Source organism: Pelophylax lessonae (genome assembly GCF_965119305.1).
Source record: "Pelophylax lessonae genome assembly, chromosome: 3".
NCBI classification, from domain to species: Eukaryota; Metazoa; Chordata; class Amphibia; order Anura; family Ranidae; genus Pelophylax; species Pelophylax lessonae.
The window spans coordinates 167,733,668-167,754,241 of NC_138770.1; positions in this window are offsets into that span (position 1 = coordinate 167,733,668).

A 20,574-nucleotide genomic window follows, 5' to 3' on the forward strand; every position below is an offset into this window, starting at 1 on the left:
AATTTTAACTATATGTGTTCTGCATGTATTAGGTGTCTGAGTTTAGTCGCTGTACGTTTGATGTACCCTAATGATGAGCTCCAGGCTGATATGGGAAGTGCAAATGAATGCAGTTATGTATTTGTTAAGAAATTATTTCATGTATTTTTAGTGCAAGTAGTGTAAGTACCTGAATTTGACTCTTAGCGTTCCTGTGCAGCAGAGCTTATACTGGCAGAGGACAACACAAAGAACCAATCAGTTGAGCTGCAGGGTTCTTGTGCTGACAAGGAATATACTGGTGGAAGGAGAGCGAAGAGTGACCAGGAGATGAGTCACAAGTCTGCTGCTTCTCCTTATATTATCCAGCCTAGAGGGACAAGACATGTAAGTGTTAATTAATTGCAGCAGAATAAAATCAAATCCCCTGCCAGACATGGTTTTGCTGTGTAAAGGGCCATACACACAGGCCGAATGTCGGGCGGCATCGGCCAGTTCAATAAAAATCTGTCAACATTCGGCCCGTGTAAATGGCAGCCGGTTCGACAGAATCCGACTGGCTTTTGTTGAAGGGGCATGACCGAAAAAGGTCTGCCGATCGGTATCCGATCAGTGCTCTCAGCCAATGGCTGCGAGTGCTGATCAGTGTGTTCTGGCCAAGGGGGCCGTCCCCCTGTCAGAACACAATAGCTGAGCGGGGGAGATCGCTGTGCAAACATCGCATAGTTAGTACTCTCGAACTCCTCAGTTTCTTTGTTCAGCCCACTGGGTTGAATGAAAATAAACGAATAGTATGTACCAGGCTTTAATCACAGGGATAGATGAACAGAAATACAAATCTTTGGGCAAGTAAAACAGTTCCCATACATGAATTTTTTATGTGAATTTAGCTGTTTGCCTGGAGTTCAGGATTAAATACATACATATTTCCCCAACAGGATGAAAATCCATGCTAGCATACCAACAGGCAAAAGCCTACTACTATTACAATACTTAAAGTACAACTATAAGCATATCTTTTTTTTTTCATTTTGGATAGAGCAAGGGAGGGTTATAACGCCTGCCAGATTTGTTTTCGCCATCTGTGTCCCATTGCGGAAATTTCCCTTAACTTCCTGTTTCATAGCTAAACAGGAAGTGAGGAGAAATTTCCAGAAATTTAGGGGAACTCCTTGGGGACACCCGGGTCACCAGAATTAGTGTACCCATTGGAAGATTCCCACCCTGATACTTTTCTGGGACAACTTCCATCCTACTACTTTTGTGGAGACAGCCTAAAATGTAGGATATTCTTTTACTTTTAATGATAATGGAAAACAGGACAAATAGAGAGGGGGAATCTCTCTAATGGGGGCACAGACAGCAGTAAAATCTGACAGGTGTTCTAATCCCTCTCTACCTTTAGTTTTACTTTAAGCTAATATAGCACCCTCCTAGGTAGCTGCTAGGAAAACACATTTGGTGGCTCTGTTCTGCTTATCAGTAGAGCCAGATCTTCTAGTTTAGCCTGTCACATGTCTCCAGGTGTGATGTATTGCGTCTAAAGGAGTCTCCCCACTGTATCCAATAAGGGAGCTTGTTGGACAGTGGAGGAAACCTAACCAGTAGCACACCAGGGTTGGCGGGAGCAAAGTCCCACAAGGAGGTGGACTGTCACTCCTCCTGCTGATGTGAGGAAGGTGATACAGGCAGTCGGCCTCTTGAACAAGGTGTGGAGCTGGGCTGCAGAGGATCCAGTGTGCTGACCAGTGGAGCTGTTGGGCAGAAGACTTTAGGAAAAATAGTATTGTGAATACTGAGGGATCTGCTCAAGGGTCTACCTAGGAAAGGAGACCACTCCAGAGAAGTCAGGGGATCAAGGAGCCAACTCACACAGATTGTTACAGGAAAGGGGGTGCCAAGTGGTTAACCCTGAAGATTAGGGACAAAGGGGGTGCCAGGAAGGTCCCTGAAGTTGTTCAGCACTACAGTCTACCTCAGAGTACAGCTTACCTCAGGATAGAGTTTACCTCAAGAAGCTCTATTACTTCATTCACAGCCAAGGGCAAAGTGAATCAGCGGCCAGGCCGTGACTAGCTCTATTCAGTGTTACTCACTGTTATACAGTGTTAATCAGCGCTATTCAGCTCTTTTCAAGTTGTCCCAGCCTATTGTGCATAGTTCTTAAGGTTGGAGTATCCCACTCATTCCCCTCTCCTATCCAAGTTCTAAATAAAATCTAAAAACCAAAGATACTGGACTGCTTCTTGTCTGAGGTAAAACACTTTGGAAAAATACCAGACTGTTCTGTTGTTGCTAATGGTAACCCAGGGAACCCACACACAGCAGCTCCCATGGGAGTAGTGCTACACTAACCATAGACAGCTCAAAATGTATTCAGTTTAGCAGGGACTGGCCAAAATTTGATCAGTGTGTAGATGGCCCAGCTTGACAGAAGTCAATCAAAGGGAAATGCTGGAAAACTTTTGTTGATCAGCAGCTCATTGGAGTACTCGGACAACAGCGAGACCCACTGTTAAAATACAATGTCCCGGTGGAGGGATTCCTCTATCCGCTTAAGTTTCTGTGGATGGAGAAATCTGGTTAGGGCTCTTTCACACGGGCGGTCCGATCAGATCCGCCTGTCAGTTTTTTAGGCGGATCTGATCGGATCCTCCATGCAGCTCTATGGGGCAGCAGATGTCAGCGGAGACACCTCCGCTCACACCCGCTGCCATCCGCATCCGATCCTGTCCGTGAAATCTGGATGGATGGAAACCCTATTTTTCCATCCGTTCAGTAATCGGAGCGGATCTGATGAGAGCGGACAGGCGGTCCGCTCTCATCAGATCCCCCATAGAGGGCAGCAGGGGCTGAGACACCTCCCTCTCCACTCTGCAGGGGGAGACGGAGCTGTCATCCGCCGGCTCAGCGGGGATCGCGGATCGATCCCCGCTGAGCAACACGGATCCGCCTACGGAGGCGGACCATGTGAAAGAGCCCTTAGTTTTTTTTTATTCAGTCTGCTGGCTGAATAGAAAAAAAAAATAGCTATCTATGGCCAGCTTTCCTTTATATGTAAAACCAAACTTCAGACAAAACCTTTTTTTTGAACTTTTAAATAGTAAGGGGAAGGTGTAAAACTTCTTCCAGCCAGGTTCTAATTGTCTGTGACCCCACAGGGGAGATTTCTCACTCACATTTTATCCGTGTGACCCAGGGGCAAGAAATGAGGGAAATGGGGGTCGTTAGGACAGAAAGGCAATGCAAAGATGAAAACGTTTATAGGCCTTTCCCCAAACTATCCAAAACAAGTAACATAGTTTTGGTTGGATTTCTGTTTTATGTGCTAAGGCTGCCTATGCTTTCATGTTATAACTTGTTTTTAAGGTATTTTAATCAAAGTTTCAAATTAGTGGTATAGTACTGTTGCTGTACTTTTGGTGCTAATTTCTTATTGCTGGTTGTGTCCCCATTTGGTAGAGTTTATCTTACTTCTTCAGAGCCAGAATTATCATTTACGCAATGAACCCTCTGAGATATGGGGGTCAATTTATATTCAAGTGGATGCTGGGACTAGGACCATCTCTGGTTGACATCTAGACCTGGGCATTGCTCACTTGTAGGGTAAGTGAGAACTAGGAAGCATATATTATTCATGTCATAATCAAGTTCCTAGGCTGCAATATCCAAGTGATGTTGGCCAATGAGCACTCCCTTTACTGCCTGACCAGCACTGAGACACGAAGAACTCTAAATTCCTTCTGACACTATTTGGCCGGGAAATGAAGGGGATGTTCCCTGTCTGACCCCAGTTGCATGCTATGAACTATGAGAAAATGTAATACAAAACACCTGGCAAAAACACTTTCATTTAACTATATTCCTCAATAACCTCTAATGATATAAAACCACATTGTGTGCACCAAATGCCTTTGTAAAACCAGATACTCCCTTGTAAAAGTATCAATGACATTATCATAGTGCGGTACATATTCTTTGCAGAGAGTAGAGCTGTGGAAAGGGCTCGGCAGGCTTCACCCACTACAGGTTGCCTGCAGAAAACTATAGGAGAGGTTGGGTACAAGACCAGTCACCCTGCACAAAGATAGAGAGAAGCAGTGACCGGTCTTTATTACAGGAAGCTCTTGCACATAGGTAAAAGTTTAGATGGAATTACTACACAGACCTTGAAGAAATATGGGAAGCACACCAAAAATAGAATGTCTTTTTGGTATGTAGACTTTATTTTGTCATCCTGAGGTTCAGCATTAAAGGGATAGTTCACCTTTACCAAAAAAAAAAAATGCCTATGCAGGTAAGGGGTGCCTGTAGATAAATACAAACTGTGTATCTTTGACTAAAATTGAATAATGCCCTTGCTATAAGTGTAGACAATTAACATTCCTCCCAAAGCTTGGTCAAAAAACTCCCTGAGATGGCATCTTCCCGTTCTGTCTTGTTACTAGGATTTTGCTAAGACACTCCCAGCTGTTACTGCTCCCCCCTTCATCACAGGAGCGAGCTCTCAATACCCTGCATATATGTGGTTCACTATCTCCATCTTAGCTTATGCTACAGAGAAGAGAGAGCACATGCAAGGAGGTTTGAATCGGATGGGGATGTCTTAGCAATGTCCTAGCAACAAGGCAGGATGGGATGATGTCATCTGTGGGAGTTTTTTAATCAGGCTTTGAGAGGTAAATAAATGGCCTACACCTATAGCAAGGGCATTTTTTAACTTTGGTCAGCCTGCACAGTTTGTCTTCATCTAGTGCATTAGGTAGTTTTTTTGGCAAAAGTAAACTAACTGTAGCACTGTCCCCGTAGGGCTTGCTGTATGATGACTTCTCAAGCCTCCTCTGATTACCAGCACACAGTCACTTAGGGAACAGTTCAAACGTCCCTCCTAATATCTGATGGCTTGTCACACAATAAACAGTCCAGGGGTATTGGTTTTAAGTGTTTATTTTGGAATTTGGATGGAAGAAGAGAATAGTGGGATAATCCAAGTGTAACTATTCACAATGGATAAGGACAACTCTTATTTGGCCTCACCAGGTTGCTTGTGGAAGCAGCTGCACTGCTTAATCCATACTGTCACATGTATGGAAAGGGTTAAGTCTCCTTGCTCTTTTCTCTCCAGCAATAGACTTGGTGAATCTACATTATCTTCGGGACATTTACTAGCATCCTCTTTACTGACACCCGTCCACTGACTCTTCTAGCTGCAGGGGGTGGCCTCCCTCAGGTAAGGCCCCTTGACGTAGATCTATACTCACTGTACTGCAGAATCAGATCCTCCAGTGTCTACCCTTTTAGTCAGCTTCACCAGATCTCTGGGTTCATTTCTTCACCAGCACTCTCCATGCCTTCAGGTCGACTACCTGAGGCCGCATGGCACCTCTACAGAGGAGGAGGCAGCCTCCCCCTCCCTCCTGGACTCCACTATCCAGCCGAAAGACCCCGAGCACATGTGCTCCTGTCTTTTATACAGTATCCCAGCATGCACCAATACACTATTCCTCTGCCAAATCACCAGGGCTGTATCAAATGCCTGTGCACTCATTTGTCAGGTTTCCTCCCACTGTCCAAAATGCCTCCCCTTTGGACCAGTGTGAAACACTCTGCAGACAGAACGAGTTACACCTGAGCACAATGAGCAGACCTCACTAACAGATCCTGCTCTCTGGTAAGCAGAGAACAATATAGATTTACCTGCAGTCCTACAGGTAAGCAGAAAGGACTCAAACCTATACTTTCTCTCTAGCACCTACCTAGGAGGGTGCTACATAACCCTTTATGATTTTTCTATCTAGCTAGCCATCCATCCATCTATATATAGGTAATTGTTTTTGTACTTTGGGCCCAAAATATGTTCTTCCACAGGGGCCCTTGGTGACTATAAACACCACTGTTCTTTTTCTATTTGATGACTGTCAGACAAAACAGAAAGTCAGGAAAAATCCAGAGATGGAGAGCATAAAAAAAATAAATTTTCTCCATTAGTAAGGAAGATTACAATTTTTAAAGCTTTGCAGATTTCTTCCAACTTCCAGTCTAGGGGACAGGTATCAGATAAAATTAGAGAAATCATCTAAAACCTGTTCTAATAATTTTCTACTCTCTCTAACAAAAAGTTTTGTATAGAGTTGGGCTTTAAGTGCCTAAGTTTCCACAGCCTTCCTTCCACCCAGTAGTTTTCCAGGTTTTAAAGCAAAGTGAATTAGAGACATGCAGCTCCAACCGCCTGTTCTCCTCCACTTTCAGCCCATCCATAGGCTGCACCACTCGCCTCATGTCAGCCCTCCTCATCGATGTCACCTGCAACACATCTGCCTGATATCAAACCCTCAACTCAAGCCATCAAAAAATCACGTTTTGATTCCTGTGGTTTCTTGGATTGCCTACCGTGTTGACCTTGACCGTTACAAGTGAAGGCGGACGTGGAAGTTTATGCAGTGTTTACCAACTCTCTGGATCCATATAGTGTATTACGCTCCCCACCCTAGGGGCCCTGGTTGGGTGACACCAAAAGCCTTGATGACCTTGCAGGTCATTTCTCTCTGGTAAGAGGCCATTTAGTTCAGTGGAGGAATCACTTATTCTGGTGAAGGTTTTTTTCACAGGAGTCCTTTCTAGCTGCACAGCAGTGTTGCGGCTTTTTCACTTGTTAGGACATTATCACTGGTGTTGTCTATTAACACATATTATTGGACTTTTTTGTATCATAATTTGGACACTGATTTTCAATGATGAATCAACGACTTATATTATACAGCGCAACTTTTTTGATATTTAGACTTTAAAGTGAATTATTGCAATCGGTTTGCAGTTCAATATATTTTTATTAAACAATTTGTCTAAAATGCAATTACAATTGTATTTCATCATTGAGTTTTCTGCAACATTTGCATGCTTAACATCAATATGTTACAGGTGTACAGGTTTTAGTAGGAAGGATGACACAGGTCGATTGTCTACATGTCACCTCATTCAAGTGTACCTATAGACATACTTCCCCCAGTTAGCAGTGTAATGATGTGTAGCAAGGTTTCCAGGCCTATGGCCTGATGTGGGTCTGCCATTGTTACCGGTTACCTCTCCAGCCCATGGGTGTGAGAACTGACACATTGACATCTCCGGCATCTTTGTTTGGTTGTTTTATTGTAGTTTTTTAGGGGATGGGAGAAGGGAATGAGTGGGATACTCCTTTGGCTCGACTATGTACAATTCTTGGACTTTTGGTAGTAAAAATGCCCGTTAGCGTTGTCTTGACGCCAGCCGACGCTAGCCAACGCTTACTGCCGCTTCGAACACATGGTATCTCTGAAAGCTGTGCTGCAACTCCGACTTAATTCTAGCAGATCCAGGACCGTGGAACAATGAACATCTGACACTGCTTGCACTGCGAAGTAACTGACTACTCTCTCCAGCCTTGCCCTGGCTTAAGGTAGCTTACTGTGTATTCCTGTATGGCTGCAACTCTCAACTGATGCACTCATACAGTGCATTTACTCTTCAGGGCCTAAATCGCAGGCGCCCCCTTTACCACTTTAGGGTCCTCAACCTAGGTACCCACTCTATCACTTCAGGGTCCTCTATCTAGGCTCCCAATTTACAGCTAGCTGACTCTTGGATCCCAGAACCTTCTCCGGAGTGGTCCCCACTGAATCTAGGCAGACCCCCAGGGGCAATCTTCAGTACTCACGACCTGTGTAGGCTTTCCTGGGACTGGACCCCTCTTGCTCTCCGCTGGTTCTCGGCACTCCAGATCCCCCTCAGCTCAACTCAGCACTCTCTGGATTCTCAGGCAACACCCAAGACATCCGCTTCCTCTGACAGGAGGAGAGACAGCAGTACTCTCCCTCCTGGGACTCTGCTTCTCTGCTTCCCGCCAAAGACAATGAGTCATGCTCTCCCTCAAACTTGAGAAGCCTCTCACAGAGCCAGTGGGAAGACTCCCCTTTTCAGCAGACACACCTGGAAACCATGACACCCTACCAAAAAGAAATCATGGCCCTGCTGTTAGACAGACAAAGCCCACTATACATTTACCTAGCACCTACCTGTAGGGTGCTACAGATGTATTGAGTGGACCCAAAGGGTATACAGCAATTCACAGTGCATATCATTCTGAAGGTTTAAACTATGTTAAAACATGTTTCATCAAGAGGAGCACCCTATTGCCTTCAGAGTACTATGAGAAGATACCTGAAGAATAAGATCATTTATTGTAGTAGTATTGTATTGAGTAGTTTGAGAGAAGAAAAAGAGTTGGAACATATTGCAATGGGTTTTAAATAATTATTTGTTTCTTCTATGTGTTGTAGACTTTAGGCAGAACTATTCAGCACAGTTTTGTCACACTTTTTTATTTCTTATCAAACACATAAGCCTTTATAATCCCAGATGGTCAGTCTAGGCCAGGGTTTCTCAAACAGAGCTCCAGTGAACCCTAGGGTTCTACAAGAGGTCTTTAGGGGATTCCCCCAACAGGAGATCTATCCAACAATCGCAGACAGCTGATGGGTAGATCACATCCCAACTGCCGACATATGCAGAGCTATGCAGGAAAGAGGCTGTGGTAGAGGCTGGCTGTTGCATGCCGATCCCTCCTATCCATTGCAAGTGTTTGTATGTGTGAGAGTAGGTAAAGGGAGCGCCCAATATCCAAAAACAGAGGTTAATAAATAGACGTTTTATTGAAAGTGGCAAAGCATGCAGAGGCGTAACTAGAACCTTCAGGGACCCGATGCAGGAAACCATGAAGGGCCCCCTGGACCCCTGGCCGGGGCCCTTCCCTTCAAGCCTGGGACTCTTCCCACTGATCCTGGGGCCCTTTACTCTCGTTGCGGGACCCTTTCACAAGTTCTGCAGTGGGCCACCTTCCTGCGATGTTGGGGCCTCCCCACAGTGGCGGAATGCCAGGGCCCGGTTGCAAGTGTGACCTTTACGATCCTGGAAGTTCACCCACTGGTGTCAGTTGCTTTTATTTTTTTGGTATTTTAATTGTATTATTTTTTATCATTTTATTTTATTTTTTTACAATGTCACTGACTATGACTCTGTCCATTGAGAAAAGGAAGGAGCTGGCTGGTAAATTACCTATTTACCGACCCCTTCCTGGTTCTCTATTGTGACACATCCCCTGCAGCAACCGGCAGGAGAGGGTAGGGAGCACAGTAGGGGGGGGCAGCACAGTGGGGGGGGAAGCTCTGTAGGGGGGGAAGCACAGTAGGGGGGGGGACCAGGGGAGCACACAGGGGCCCAGAGACAGCAGAACACAAGTGAACTGGATGGATAGGAGGAGGGGCAGGGGCAGCATACAGAGGAACCAATCTCCTCCATTTTCCCCCTGCAGCTACAGGAGGAAAAAGGAGGGCAGTGATTTCTCTACATGCGGCCCCTGCTGCCCCTCCTATCCAGGTGTACAGGGGAGCCGCACAGGGCCCCCTGGAGCATGGGGCCCGGTTGCGACCGCAACCCCTGCAACCCCTGTAGTTACGCCCCTGAAAGCATGATAAAACCATCGTGTTTCAGGGGAACAGAGACTCCCCCTTCTTCAGGGATGCTGCTGTTTGCTGTGAAGGGTGGGGATGTACTGGTATGTCTGAGACACTAGAATCTGAAAAGTGGTTGTATACTCCGGCAGTGGCAGCAGTGGCATCTAATGAGCTGTGGGAGAGAACTTTGTGCCTTGAAAGTCCGTAGCTTTGTCCAGGATTGCTACAATAGTGATCAGAGCTGCTACAATCACATTTTCAGGCCACAAAAGGCAACCTAATTGTGTGTGCAGTGTTCCAGACACCCGTGAGAGGAAGGAGACTCTACAACAAATTTCTGAGTGGTGAAAGACTGCTGCCCACCTTCTTTACTGCTCTTCTATTTAAAGAGACAGTATTACCCGTTTTGGGACCCCCAGAGACAGTATTACCACTTTTGGGACCCAAAATGGATTTGTTTGAAGATTTCTTCCCTTTCCTTTGGAATTACTAAAACTCTGTTTAGGAGTTCCCCAGCACAGTTTGGGATCCCAAACAGGTATTCCACTGGCTGGTGAGAGGTACTAAGAATAGACTGTAACAAAGAGCCTAGGAGGTGTGAGCTTTGCCCCTTTGAGCCAGGTTTCATGTACCTTGTGAGATTAGGTTTGAAAATATCTCTTTTGTTATTATCATTACACAGGATTTACATAGCACCATTGTGCGCAGCGCTTTACAACATGAGGGCAGAGTTTACATTATTGCAACTGCTTTTGCTATTATTTACAAGTATTTTTACTGTTATTTTCTGCAGTGAAAACTCCTTTTTCTCCAGCTTTGGCCTGTCAGAGCAGCCTTTTTCAACCAGGGTGCCTTCAGGTTTCTTTAGGGATGCTTTGGCAAAATACCTAAAAATTGCCCTAAATTGTATACAAACCAGTTGGTGGATGAAGCCTGCCTTTTAGTTACACAAAGCCACAGGTTTTCATTGGGCACCATTCCAACCTATCAACTGTTCAACCTATCAACCACTGATATCATTGATTGCTAAGGAGGAGTCATGTGCCTACACAGCATCCTTGCTTGCCCCTCACCTGCCCCATCAGCACTAGGGTCACATTAGCTGAGTGAGAGAGAGAAACTGAGGGAGAACAGAAACACTATAATACTAGTCAGTACCAGTGTGCTTTGGAAGACTAAGCCTTTGTTCCCACTATAAAACTCATACGAATCGTACAGGAACTGAACCGCATTCCTGTTCAATTCACATGTGATTCAGTGCTGTGCGATTTGAGCGCATTCTTTTTGAATGGGCTCAAATCACACTGCATCGCACCAAAGTCATGCATGCACCAATTTTGGAACTGCACTGACACCAGATTGCACAGTACTTTTGTACCATGCAATCCAGTGCGATCCAGTGCAGGCAAATGCACTGTGTTTGTAACCTGTGTTTGGGGTGTCCTTAAGATTGGACTGACATCCGCTGCAGATTGCAAGGGCAGTGCAATCTGCATGCAGTGTGGGAAATTGGCACGGATTACAGGGTTTCCTGCACCGCATTAGTGTGAACCTAGGTTTAATCACCTCTAACATTCTGTTTTCTATATGTGGATGTTGCTGGCTGCATTATGTAAAAGTATTAGTTTAATTTTTTTTATATTTTAGAATGGGGTGTCTCGAGAGTATTCACAATTGTAAAGGCTGAAATAAGGTTGAAAATAAACCTTGTGTCAGAGGGTATAGTATTGCTTGAAGGGTCATTACCACTTAGATCCAGAAACCCAATCACCCAGTGGCTACTTTAGGGTAGCGCTATAATTGAGAATGATACCTACACAGAACATTTTTTTATACTATATGACTTTTCAGCGCAGGATGCCCTTTAAGAAAGTGACCACAATACCACAAGATAAAATACAGAAAACTGACATTAAATTCTAAGAACTTCCATCAGGCGATACCACAGAGAATCTAGGTCATTGACAACAAAGATATGAGAAACAAAAAAAAATTTTTCCCTGGTTTAAATATATATATATATATATATATGCGCACATGAACTTTAATGGCATCCCAATCTTAGTCCGTAGGGTTAAATTTTCAGCTGGCCCACCTTTTGCAGCTATAACAGCTTCAACTCTTCTGGGAAGGCCATCCACAAGGTTTAGGAGTGTGCCTATGGGAATGTTTGATCATTCTTCCAGAAGCGTATTTGTGAGGTCAGGCACTGATGTGGACGAGAAGGCCTGGCTCGCAGTTTCTGCCCTAATTGGGGGGCACAGTGGTGTAGTGGTTAGAACTTTCACCTAGCAGCAAGATCACTGGTCACTGGTTCAAATCCCAACCACAACACTACCTGCCTGGAGTTTGCATGTTCTCCCTGTGCCTGCATGGGTTTCCTCCAGGTACTCCAGTTTCCACCCACACTCCAAAGACATGCTGGTACGTTAATTGGATCCTGTATAAAAAATTGGCCCTACTATATATGTATAAATGTGAGTTAGGGACCTTAGATTGTAAGCTCCTTGAGGGCAGGGACTGATGTGAATGTGCAATGTATATGTAAAGTGCTGTGTAAATTGACAGCGCTATATAAGAACCTGAACTAAATAAATAAATAAAATAAAAATAATTCATCCCAAAGGTGTTCTGTCAGGTTGAGGTCAGGACTCTGCAGACCAGTCAAGTTCCTCCACTCCAGACTCGCTCATCCATGTCTTTATGGAGTTTTCTTTGTGCACTGGTCCAAATCATTTAGTGGAGAGGGTTTTATGGTGTTGGGGTTGTTTTCCAGGGGCTTGGCTTGGCCCCTTAGATTCAGTGAAGGGAACACTTAAGGCGTCAGCATATCAAGAAATTTTGGATAATTTCATGCTCCCAACTTTGTGGGAACATTATGGGGATGGCCACTCGGACATGTCTGCGCATCAGTGCACAAAGCAAGGTCCATAAAAACATGGATGAGTGAGTTTGTGGTGGAGGAACTTGACTGGCCTGCACAGAGTCCTGACCTCAACCCAATAGAACACCATTGGGATGAATTAGAGCAGAGACTGCGAGCCAGGCCTTCTCGTCCAACACCAGTGCCTGACCTCACAAATGCACTTCTGGAAGAATGGTCAAACATTCCCATAGACACACTCCTAAACCTTGTGGACAGACTTCCCAGAAGAGTTGAAGCTGTTATAGCTGCAAAGGGTGGGCCCACTCAACATTGAGCCCTACAGACTAAGACTGGGATGCCATTAAAGTTCATGTGCGTGTAAAGGCAGGTGTCCCAATACTTTTGACAATAACGTGTATATAATGTTGTGCATAGTCCTTGCTCCTAGTCAGCTGAGTCACATGTGTCATCCATTTCAAATAATAGATAATGCAGCCCCCTTACTATATATATATATATATATATATATATATATATATATATATATATATATATATATATACAGTATTTCACAAAAGAAGAAATGGCACTCTCCCAGCCTGGGAAATCAGACGTTTATGAGAGGGACTCCTCGTGGCATTCCGATGGAATCAACATAGACTCGATTGTCAAACGATCCTCGAGGTGTTTCTCTTTTCATGCGAAAGTGGTGCTTCTCCAACCAAGGTTATCCCTTATGCACACCTGGGGTCTATTGAGGCTTACTGAATCCATGGTCCTGCCCGGATGTTCCGTGGACGATTGGAGGAGAATTGGGTGCATCGCTTGTTCCTGGTGATTGATATCGCACGCCTGTTTTGACCTTCCGTAACAGGGGGTCCAACCTTCCGGTAAGGGTACATCCTTTATCGCCTTATGTGATCATTACCAGAAACTTCCTTTGCAAGATTGATGTTGGATTCACGGCTATATTTTCCGCATCTGAACCATTTCTCCTATGTGGACTTTATGGACTCTGGTTTACCTCTGCAAGTTTAATTAGTTAGTTATTTAATTCAGTGGCGCTGTACCTTCCTTTCATACAATGTAAAGTAGTGAGTGTAAAGCTTGTATAACAGTGTAAAATGTCTAAACTGCTGGCAACAAAAGTGAGTACACCATTAAGTGAACATGTTCAAATTGGGCCCAATTAGCCATTTTCCTTCCCCGGTGTCATGTGAATTGTTAGTGTTACAAAGTCTAAGGTGTGAATGAGGAGCAGGTGTGTTAAATTTGGTGTTATCACTCTCACTTTCTCACACTGGTCACTGGAAGTTCAACATGGCACCTCATGGCAAAGAACTCCCTGAGGATCTGAAAAAAAAGAGTTGTTGCTCTACATCTTTATGGCCTAGGCTGTAAGAAGATTGCAAAGACCCTGAAACTGAGCTGCAGCATGGTGGCCAAGACCAGACAGCGGTTAAACAGGACAGGTTCCACTCAGAACAGGCCTCGCCATGGTCGACCAAAGAAGTTGAGTGCATGTGCTCAGCGTCATATCCAGCGGTTGTCTTTGGGAAATAGAGGAATGACTGCTGCCAGCATTGCTGCAGAAGTTGAAGGGGTGGGGGGTCAGCCTATCAATTCTCAGACCATACGCCGCACACTGCATCAAATTGGTCTGCATGGCTGTCATACCAGAAGGAAGCCTTTTCTAAAGATGATGCACAAGAAAGCCCACAAATAGTTTGCTGAAGACAAGCACTAGGGACATTGATTACTGGAACCATGTCCTGTGGTCTGATGAGACCAAGGTAAACTTATTTGGTTCAGATGGTGTCAAGTGTGTGGCGGCAACCAGGTGAGGAGTACAAAAAAGTGTGTCTTGCCTACAGTCAAGCATGGTAGTGGGAGAGTCATGGTCCAACACTGAGGAGATACAGTTTATTGAGGGAACCATGAATGTCAACATGTACTGTGACATACTGAAGCAGAGCATGATCCCCTCCCTACAGAGACTGGGCCACAGGGCATTATTCCAACATGATAACGAACCCAAACACACCTCCAAGACGACCCCTGCCTTGCCAAAGAAGCTGAGGGTAAAGGTGATGGACTGGCCAAACATGTCTCCTGACCCAAACCCTATTGCACATCTGTGGGGTATCCTCAAATGGAAGATGGAAGAGCGCAAGGTCTGTAACATCCACCAGCTCCGTGATGTCGTCATGGAGGAGTGGAAGAGGACTCCAGTGGCAACCTGTGAAGCTCTGATGCACTCCATGCCCAACAGGGTTAAGGCAGTGCTGGAAAATAATGGGGGCCACACAAAATATTGACACTTTGGGCCCAATTTGGACATTTCCACTTATGGGTGTACTCACTTTTGTTGCCAGTAGTTTAGACATCAATGGCTGTGTGTTGAGTTATTTTGAGGGGACAGCAAATTTACACTGTTATACCAGCTGTACGGTCACCACTTTACATTGTAGCAAAGTGTCATTTCTTCAGGGATGTCACATGAAAAGATATAATAAAATATTTACAAAAATGTGAAGGATGTACTCACTTTTGTGAGATACTGTATACATATATATATATATATATATATATATTTTTTTTTTTCTTTTTTTTTTCTTTTTATATATAATTTGGCTATTGATACATGCCTCCTGAGGCAGTGCCTGACTTACTATGCCTTTTTTTTACATTATTTGTCACCCACAGAGATTATCCTACTGACCATTTTGCTAAAACTTTTTGTATCAGTATTGCTTGCACCTTGGAAGAAGGGGGCACACCCCATAAGCTTGTCCTGAAAATATTAATGTTAGTGCAAATATAACAATTATCACTGACAGTACTCAGTTATTGTTTTGAAGTAAACTTCACAAATTCCAGACTTGCAATTTGGCATGTGTTGTTGTCAATTTGTATCAGTTCCACACCACTTCTTGGATTGAGTACCTGCACCCCTACCTTTGTAGCCACCATCTTGGACACATGTCTCCTGGCCATAGGCCCACTCATGACATCCCTGGCCAGAGGCCTTAATATTCAGAATTAAGGAATGTCCACACACAGATGGATTTTCAGTACTTTCCTGCAACTTCACATCTTTGCATAACTTCCCATGACATATCACATTTGACATACTATTAGAATCTTTGGCACAGAGCGCCATGTGCAAAGTTAAACATTCTAAAGCAGTCATTTCAATTCAGAGCATGAGTACACATCTTTTATTTAGGCCATCTTCCATTTCCACCTCCCTGCATATACTAAATCCGCAGCATGAAGCTTCCATCACAAAGTCACAGGCCTCACATCTGAGGGTCAGGGGGAATAAGGCGCCTCCGTTACCCTCCATTAATATACCCACCTTTTCCTATTGTCCCTTCTATATCCATGCCTAGTTGGGCACACTCCAAGATGACAGATTCATTCCCAGACCTCCACCATTACTTTTAGTACATACAAGGACTCTGTTCAGGCCCCCAAGCCTTGCCCACCCCGCTACAGGACCTGCAGAAGAAGGTCAGGGGAGGGTGACTACAGCTATTCCTCCCATGAGCTGTACTACCTGACATGGGAATTCAGCCCTGGATTAGCTCAGTACAGGATTACATCTTTGCAGCTCTGGGGCATCCTGTTCCCATAAACTGGACTTTCTGGACCACCCACAGCTGGCATTTACATTTTTATGGTCATTAACTCCACCCACTACATCACTAGATAAGGGAATTCTCTAAAAAGGGGGGATAATAACCGATTACAACTTTCCCCTTACCATACCATAATGGCAACATAGCCATCTAGGGGCCACAAGCTAACTACACCTGCCAACAAGTTCACAAAATTACCTATCAGATTTGCTCAACCCTTCCCCAGATTGAGCAGGAAATTCCCAGATCCCATGCATACTCACAATTCAACGCTTAGTGCCAAAGTATACTCTCTACTGCCCCTTGGCACATGGAGATATAGTGAGTGTGTAAAGGCCGAGTGTGTAAAGAAGTTTTTAATTAATCAGCTTAACCAGTTCGGCTCCAGAGCAATTTGTTTTCTTTGTTGCATGAGCCATTTGCAAGAGCCATTTTTTCCACACATGTCCTGGAATTGTCCTTAAAATTACCCTTGGAGTACTGATGCCGGTCTAAGCCCTTTATAACTTCTCTGGATAGTGACCGGGGCAGGAGGAATCATTAAAGGGGAACAGGATCCAGACCCCTGCTGTATGGGAGCGATCCCTAGTATCGACCTGCGATTCACCCCTGTTGGGGGACCTAGCTCTGGTAAGCGCGGGACCTACTGGAAGGGGAGCACTTGATCCCTCACCTATACATCCACTCCGTGTCACCTCAAAAAAGAGCACCTTAACAAATCTGTGGACTTTGCACTTATTTATATTACTTGGGACTCTCTGCACATCATATATATATTTTTATTTTTTGTACAATTTTTTTCTGCATTTTTATAGCATCTTCAATTCTAGCTTTAAACATTTTTCAATATCTTTTGGTTATATTGCACAAATTTGATCTTGCTCTTTGTTTATACTATAATTTATTTGTGGTTATAACCTTTTCTCAATGACCTTTCCAATCAACTGAGAATTCTTATCACTACGGTTTTGTCACACATGATTGTGTGAAGCTTTTGCACTTTTAGGTGTTCGAGTCTTATTTATTTATCTATATATATTCTTTATTCTAATTGATCTGGTAGATCAATTTCTCACCAGCACTCTGCACTTTTATACCATTCATGGATCATGGTTATTTATTATTATCATTTTTTCTAGCGTTCCACATATCTATTCATATATTTATCATGAATTTATGTTTTAATGTATATGATATGTATTGCTGATTTAGGTTTCATAGGACATCAATTTTAAGTGACGTGATACCTATTTATATATATATATTGCACATGCCACCTATCTCTCTCTTTATCCCACATCAGTGTGAGGTCAGTCTGCATACCAGACTGGCTACAGAGCATTGAATAGTAACCTTTGACACTTTATTCCACACAATTTTTTTGATACACCTCTTACTGGCAGCGCCAATCACTTCCCTTCTTTTCTATATATTTACCATATAACCCCTCTCAGGGCTATATTCTGAAGTGGGCTGCAGCCAAGTTTTAATTTTTTAATTTCTTATCCTATGCACGGATTCCCCCTTGCTCTTTGATCTATATTGTTCTCTGCCTACCAGAGAGCAGGATTGGTTAGTAGGGTCTGCTTAATGTGCTCAGTATGCAATTCATTGTGTCTAGAGAAGTGTTTTTTACACTGGTCCAATAGGGAGGCATGTTGGACAGTGGGAGGTAACCTGACGAATGGATGCATGCATATGCTTTGATACAGTCCTGGTGACAGGAGGTCGCCTCAGTGCATTCTGGGATACTGTATAAAAGCCAGGAGCACATGTGCTGCAGAGTCTTTGGCTGGAGAGCAGAGCCCCTGAGGGAGGGGGGCGGCTGCCTCCTCCTCTGTAGCAGTGGCATGCGGTCTCAGGAGGTCGTCCTGAGGGCCAGAGGAACGGATGAGAGAAATTGAACCCAGAGGTGCAGGAGAACTGACTGAGGGGGAGACACTTGAGACCTTGGGACTACAGTATCGTGAGTACAGGGACTTGTGTCAAGGGGCCTGACCTGAGGGGGGCCACCCCACCTGTATGATAGTCAGTGGACGGGTGTCAGCCGTGAAGAGAAAGAGGATGCTAGTGAGAGTGTCCTGAAAATAATTGCTAGTTTACCAAGTCATCTTAACAAGAGAAAAGAGACTTAATCCAATATTCACCCATAGTGGCAGGCTAATTCAACAGCCTGGCTGTACCTGAAGATATGAGTCCTCAACTATTGTGCATTGTTAATCTGGAGTATCCCACTATTCCCTTCTCCTATCCCTAATTTATAATAAACACATGTAGCACTGCCCCCTTGAGGACTGCTGGATAATACACTCTCGGGTCCCCCTGGGTTACCGTTAGCAACTTTGGCATTCACAGATGCACACTTTACTTCTTTGGCTCAGTCAATGACCAGTCCAGGGGTATGCAGTTGTTTTTGGTGTTTTTTTTTTTTTTAAATAGGGATGGGAGAAGGGAAGAGTGGGATACTCCAAATTAAACTATTCACAATGGATGAGGACTCTTATCTGGAGATGCAGCCAGACTGCAGATTCACGTTGCCATTACATGAATTTAGGTCAAGTCTCTGTTCAGATTAGTTAGGTAGTTAGGTAGATTATCTTCGTTATACCTGCCTAGTATCCCCTTTTACTCCACAGACTGACACCCGTCCTCTTACTATCCTACACCGGGGTGGCCCCTCTAAGGCAGGTCCCTAGAGAACATCCCCTGTACTCACAATACTGTTTTTCAAGGGTCTCCTGGACCCCTGGGTTCAGTTCTTTCCTCGGATCCCCAGGCCGACTGCCTGTGACCGCCTGCCACTTCTACAGAGGAAGAAGCAGTCGCCACCCTCCCTCAGCACATGTGCTCCTGGCTTTTATACAGTATTCCATAATGCACCAAGACAGCCAGTCTCTACCAATCACTGGGACTGAATCAAGGCCTGCATACTCATTGGTCAGGTTTCCTCCCACTGTCCAACATGCCTTCCTATTGGACCAGTGTGGAAAAACTATCTAGACTCAATGAATCACACACTGAGCACACTGAACAGACCTAATTCACAGATCCTGCTCTCTGGTAGGCAGAAAGCAATATAGATTTCCCTGCTGCTCCTCTGATAGGCAGACAGAGCCAAAACTATACTCTCTCACTAGCACCTACCTCGGAGGGTGCTACACACACAACAACCAAAATATCCCTGAACTGAATATTGGCGCAAATCAAGGAAGGAGAAAGTAAGGACTTGAAAAGGTAATCTTTGTATGCTGGTAACTCATGGGGACCCGAAAATGTGAAAACTGGCAGTCCTTGCGGGGGCAGTGCTACATTGTCTTACAGGTACAACAGCACTTTGCGGGAACAATAATGCTGATGCGGCCCGCAGTGAACAACGTTTGACACCCTTGCTGTTGATGGTATAAGCAAACTGCAGTTCACTTTATGCAGATTGCCCTAATATGCTCATAAGTACAATAAACAGGCAGCAGTCAGGAATCTGACCCCACTATCAGGCCTCAATAGTACCTTTATCTCTGATTGCCTGTTTTAAAAATCCTAGTATTGTATATCCAGCTAGGACACGTGACACCTGCAAATTTCACGTCAGCTGTGTTTTTACTAGGGGAATTCCCTAGGTGTCTTGTAAATCTTTTACTATTAATATCTTAAAGGAAGATGTGTGGGTGGCATAGGTCACAACTTTTCCAGCCCTATACATTCCTGTTTTTTTTTACATGGACAGATATTATTTCCTGCTTTCTGATATTATCTGGCTTTACATTTTTCACTCAGACATAAAGACTTTCATATTTTTACATTGGAAAGTATGCTATAAATATTACTAAAAGGTGAACAGGTAGCTAAAAATAGGACAGGTAGCTAAAAATACACCTGAAAAACAAATTAAGAAACTGCTTTGCCTGTCAAAATATTTGTAGTCAGGGTTGATGAAAGATAGAACATTTAGATAAAACCAAAATTTGCCAAAGGCACCTTAAAGTAGGTTCACAAATAGACAAACTACATGCCATCGATGTACAGTGTCTATGTGTCACAAACTGAAAAAAACTCAAACAAGGAGAGATCCAGGCAAAATATCTACTGTTTGTGTTTTGGTATGAAAAGCCCTTAATCCTCATCAGATTTCAGTCTCCCATAACTTCACAGATCTGCTGGTGACAGATTGGTTCATGTACATACAAGGCAAAATGGTGTCTCTACAATTGGCCCCAAACAACCCCCTCATGTTTCTCAAATGCAGCCAGCACTGGAATCAATGGGGGAAAAGCAATTGCGGCATTCTCCTGGTCATGTAGCAATGCCTATGCCTGTTAACGGTCAAAGGGCAGGAGATTACATCCTCATCTGTACAGGAGTGAGGAGCCCTGGCAAGGAGAGTATAAAAGGGTCGGTGGTGCCAGTTGAAGAAACTCGGTCACTTTTCCTTCATGGACAAGGTTACAGTGTCTCTTTAGACATCATGCCATACATTGCAGACAATAATGTACAAGAGTTTTACACTCAAATAAAAGAACTTCTGGAGTTTATAGGTAAACAAGTATTAAATGAACAAAACCAGGTGTCCTTATGTTTTCATATGTTTTTTTGTCTTGAGTGA